We start from the raw sequence: 6,000 nt of genomic DNA, 5'->3' as shown, positions 1-6,000 counted from the left end.
AAACTAAGAAAATCACTGATTTTAATTCGAATTAGAACATGAAATCACTTGTTGAATACCTTATGATGTTACTGAAATCACAAGGAATGATTTCTAGTTTAAAAACGAGATCAAGAACAAGATTAGGGATTAGAGTTTGTGAGATTTGGGAGCGTTTGTGTATGTATGTGTTATTATTTCCAGAAATGGAAATAAAAGGAGAAGCAGAGGTTTTAACTAAAAGGGGCTTCCTTCATTGGAAGGAAATCTCTTCCGTGATACATACGGGTATTTACCAGTTATCTGAAATACGAAATACCACATTAAGTGGTCCAAATGAGGTCCAAATTAAATAAACAAACTTGTTTTGTGACCCTTGTCACAAACTGGTCTCAATTATATAATTAAATAATTATAAACATATAATTATTAAAATAACATATAATAACACCCAAGGGCATTTAGGACAATTATCACTAGGTCCAATGTGATATTGTTACACATCAGCAGGGCGTGTACAAGTGCCTGTAACAAAGCCCAGTTTATTCTTTGCACTAAAGAAAATCTCAGCAGATCGTTTCCATTCATTGTAGTTATCACCATTTAACTTTTGCGTTGCCAAAGTGATATTGTTTGAAGTGTCGTTTTGATGAAGATAAAGTTCATCATTGACAGAAACACCATTTTCACCATCGTTAGAAGAAGATTGTGGCATGTTTAAAAAAGAAACTGGAATTGAAGAAGCAGTTATGAACGTTAACTGTTAAAAATAACTGGTTATGAAGAATAGGAATAGAAAATTATAGAACGTGTGAAGAATAGATTGTTGAATGGAAAGAAATTTATAAGAAATTGTAGAACGATGAATCAGAAACGAAATCAGAAGATGATCAATTGAAGATTGGATCGAAATAATGCATCTGATACCATAATAAATCAGAGAGAATATAGAAAGAGATAATTTTTTCATTAATTAAAACTAAATCCAATCTTCGGTTATAAATACATCAGGTAAAATAAACTAATTACAATAAGACCCTCTAACAAATGACTTTTACAGAACGAAAGAACAAAGAACTTACAGTCGGGATATAATTCTTTCTTTGCATCTTTCAATACTTTATAAAACTTTTCAGCATTTAAGTTTGGTACAGTCTGATTTTTAGTTTGTCCGATATCATCATCTTCATCTACATCTTCAAACATATGGAAGACGGATTGGGCCAATCCTTGCATATCATCTTCAGCATCCGACATTGGTGTATCATCTGGTTCGAAAAACACAGTTGGAATTTTATAACCTTCGAAAAACCTGTCACATAGCAAATGTGTTTTAGCCTGGGCCCGATTAACCTGTTTGTGATTACCGCAATGTATGCACGGACAATATATATGACCATCTTTTCCCTTTTTAGAAAAAATACGTTCTATAAATTTGTCAAGTCCTTTTTCGTATACAGAGGAAGATCTACATAAGGACATCTAAGTCGAGTCCATCATAGACCTGTATTCTACAAACACATTTAATTGGACATAAATTAACGTGGTTCAAAATCAAAGATTGTAAGAATTAAGGGGTATGGAAAAAGCGTATGAAACAAAAGAAATTAACCTGGTTCAAAATCAAAGATTCAGAATTAAGGGGTATGGACAAAGCATATGAAACAAGCAGACCCAATTTTTCGATGATTGCAACTTATATCTTCAATTACGTATTAACTGATTAATAATCAATGATTGCAATTAACTTATATCTGCAAACATATCTTCAATAACTGATGATGATTGCAATTAGATACGTACGATGTTATTATAAATTGTTAATAGTAATAATAATAATAATAATAATAATAATAATAATAATAATAATAATAATAATAATAATAATAATAATAATAATAATAATAATAATAATAATAATAATAATAATGAAATATGATGATTTTGATACATCTAATAAGATCTAATACGAGTATAAGTTTAAGATAAGAATTCAAATAATTAATAAAATATAAAATATAAAATAATATACGATCGAGCGACTTGGACAAGCTTTCATTTAAGTTAAGGTTGTCCAAATAGATCGATATTATGAATTAAAAGTGTAATACTATACGATCGAGCGACTTGGACAAGCTTTCATTGACCACCCTAAATATATAATGGAGGATCTTAAGAGTGTCGTCGTATAATCGATCATCATAAGATCGAATTGGCCGGACAAGCTTAAGCTAGACGACTAATGATTCAGGGTTTAGGGTAATTATATATGGTTTATGCGTGGTTAGGATTTAAGGTACAGGGTTTATGCATGTATGGTTTAGGCTTTAGGATTTAGGGTTTAGGGTTTAATGTTTAGGGTTCATGCATATGGTATAATGTTCAAGGTATATGGTTTATGGTTTAGGGTTTTGGGTATAGGAGAGGGTTACGTTTATGGTATAGGGTAGGGTTTAAGATTGGTATATGGTTTATGGTTTAATGTGTAGGGTTTGGTTTTGGTGGTGTGCCTATAAGTTGGTGGTGTACGGATCATCACCCTTATGGTTGCGTATCGGGTAAGGTTATAGGGTTTAGGGTACATGGTTTAGTGTTTATGGTATAGGATATAGGGTATAGGGTTTAGAGTTTTTGGTTTAGGGTTAGGGTTTAGGGTTTATGATTTAATGTTTGGGGTTCAGGGTTCAGAGTTTAGGGTTTTGGGTTTAGGGTTTAGGGTTTAGGGTTTACCGTTTAAGGTTTAGGGTTCAGGGTTAAGTGTTTATGATTTAATGTTTATGGTTAAGGGTGTAGGGTTTAGGGTTTAGGGTATAGGGTTTAGTGTTTAGGGTATAGGGTTTAGTGTTTAAGGTATAGGGTTTAGTGTTAAGGGTTTAGGGTTTATCGTTTAGGGTTTAGGGTTTAGTATTAAGTGTTTATGAATTAATGTTTAGGTTAGGGTTTAGGGTTTATGGCTTAGGGTTAAGTGTTTATGATTTAGTGTTTAGGGTTTAAGGTTTATCGTTTAGGGTTTAGGGTTGCAAATGAGGCTTTCTCAATCTGTCTTTGCTTTAGCCTCATTCGTAGCTCTTATAGGCATCGCTCGCTCCACCGAAGGAAGATCAATGAGATAAGGGTTGACCTTTCCATTCCTTCCTAACAAGTCTCATAAACAACCCCTCATTGATGACCGAAGGGGTTTAGGGTTTAGGGTTTATCGTTTAGGGTTTAGGGTCAAGTGTTTAGGGTTTAGGGTTTAATGTTTATGGTATAATGTTCAGGGTATATGGTTATGGTTTAGGGTTTTGAGTATAGGAGAGGGTTACGTTTATGGTATAGGGTAGGGTATAGGGTTTAAGGTTAGAGTTTAGGGTACATGGTTTAGTGTTTATGGTATAGGATTTAGGGCATAGGGTTTAGAGTTTTTGGTTTAGGGTTAGAGTTTAGGGTTTATGATTTAATGTTTGGGGTTCAGGGTTTAGGGTTTAGGGCTTAGGGTTTTAGGGTATAGGGTTTAGGGTTTACCGTTTAGGGTTTAGGGTTCGGGGTTAAGTGTTTATGATTTAATGTTTAGGGTTTAGGGTGTAGGGTTTAGGGTTTAGGGTATCGGGTTTAGTGTTTAGGGTTTAGGGTTTATCGTTTAGGGTTTATCGTTTAGGGTTTAGGGTTTAGGATTATGTGTTTATGATTTAATGTTTAGGGTTTAGGGTTTGAGGTTTAGGGTTAAGTGTTTATAATTTAATGTTTAAAGTTTATCGTTTAGGGTTTAAAGTTTATCGTTTAGGGTTTAGGGTCAAGTGTTTAGGGTTTAGGGTTTAATGCACAGTACGTACGTTAAATAGATTAACACATATGATAAACGATGTTAAATTACGTTCAATTATGATATTTTTTAAAAAAAAAATACATTTTATGACTAATTAAATTAATTTCGTGCACATTTTTTCTATAAAGTTTATAAATTAATTACCAGTAATAGCTAGATAGAGAAGTTATCCTCAATTAATTTTCACCAAAACTTATCCTCTCAAAATATACCGCCAAATATCACGGATTTCGGACCCAAATGTTGAACCCGATCCAATTTTTTTCATTCAAAAAATTTGGGTAAATTCAAATATCACCTCCCAAATTTTGAGTAAATTTGGGTGATCTTTCCACACTAGCATTTGATCCATCCACTCTAAGATAATACAAACTTTCTATTTTACCCTTAAACTACTGTGAAGTCAATATACTATTTACCAGGGTAAAATAGGTAATTTAGATTGTTTTGGTGTGGATAGATCAAAACTAGTGTGTGCGCTAAATTATATTGGGGTTAGTTAAAAGGTTTTTGAACAACTCACGTATCTCCTTTTTCACCAATTCAAAGAACTCCGCTGGTATATCTTTTTTCACAAGAACACAGATATCTCTCTTTTTCACGAAAATGGATTATTCGTATTTGATTTTCTTGTATGTTATTAATGATTCTGTAATTTTAATTGTTCCTAACTACTCCGTATATAAAATTGTTTATAACTCTGTTGCGTTAATTGATATTGCTCATTATTGTTCTTTACATTCTTGTAGATTATGGCAATTGAAGAAATCAAAAAGACTTCCCTTAGATCCTCTCAACAGGTTGAGGCTACTGCTACGAGTCAAACAACCAATAATAAAAGTAATAACAAACGACGGTTCGTTGCACCCAATACCATGAGAAAACGAGTTAGTGTTAATTCTCATGTCTCCAAAGAATTATCCTCAAAATCCAAGCTGCAAAAGGGCCATGTAAGTGATACGAGGCCAAGGGTAAATAAAAGTAAAGTTCAACGAGTTAGTGTCAGCCATGAAGAAGGTATAGGTGCGGGTCTTAGAGATGAAGATACGGAGCCGGAGGATGAAGCACAACGACCAACTGAAGAACACGATGATTACACAAGCTATCTTGAAGATCTTGAAGAGCATCATCAACAAACTAAACTACAACAAACTGAAGAAGGTTTATGTGTGAATGATACAACGACTTTGAGAGATGAATCAGGTTATTTTTTCTTTTTCTAATTTGGTTTGTTTATTTGATTTATATTGTTTCTTGTTTAGTATATCAGTTGTAAATCAAGTGCACATATTTTGTAGATAATCAAGTTGATAGACCGAGAGGACCGACTCTTATGCGGCAAATTTGGAAACAAAAGTCATCTATTCAAATTCCTATTGTTGTTAATGAACATGGACAGCCAATTGGTGCAAACAGTAGTAAATTTACCCATTTTCTTGGTCACTTATCGCGGAGTTACCAGTATTGTCCAATTTATAGACCGTGGAACAAAGTTAAACCTGAAAAAAAGAATAAGTTGTTGAAGTTCTTAAGGGTACATATTTTAAAATCTGTGTGATAATAAGTTTTTTTTACTCTCATGTGATATATATGTTTTTTCTTTTTATAATTTGTAGACAAAGTTTGATATTCCACCAACTGCTGATTCTTTGATACTCCAATCATATGAGCGCAAGATGAAAAATTGGAGGGCGAGAGTTAAGGACTGTTTCTTTGACCCGTCTAAACCAATGGAGGCTCAATTAAAGTCACCACCTCTAGAACTAACCAAAAGACACTGGAGAAGACTTCTTGAATATTGGACCAGAGATAATGTGATGGTATGATATATTCTTACACTTTCATGTAGATAGACTAACGATCGTGGCTAAACAATAAGAATAAGATAGATGTTCAATGGTTAGTTGACGTATACCAAATCTTTGACTTTTCTTAGCTATATTTTACACGTTTGCCTCTTGTAACTAGTAGCCATTGTACTTGGGCCTGGACCACCAAACGTAACATAGCATATGTAGCATTCAATGGGAGATCCTTGATGAAGAAAGAATAAAGCCAATAGGGCTAACATCAGTTACTTCATCATGATTTGATCTCCTGGAATACTGACCACTCTTTTCTTGTTCAGGAGATGACCGAAAGAAACAAAGCCAATAGGGCTAAAAAGAAGTTGTCACAATTGACGGAAAAAAAAGTTTTGCAAGAATTCGTGAAGA

This window comes from Rutidosis leptorrhynchoides, chromosome 2 (genome assembly GCF_046630445.1).
Source record: "Rutidosis leptorrhynchoides isolate AG116_Rl617_1_P2 chromosome 2, CSIRO_AGI_Rlap_v1, whole genome shotgun sequence".
NCBI lineage: Eukaryota > Viridiplantae > Streptophyta > Magnoliopsida > Asterales > Asteraceae > Rutidosis > Rutidosis leptorrhynchoides.
The sequence above is the reverse complement of the archived record's forward strand: the minus strand, read 5'-3'. Positions refer to the sequence as shown.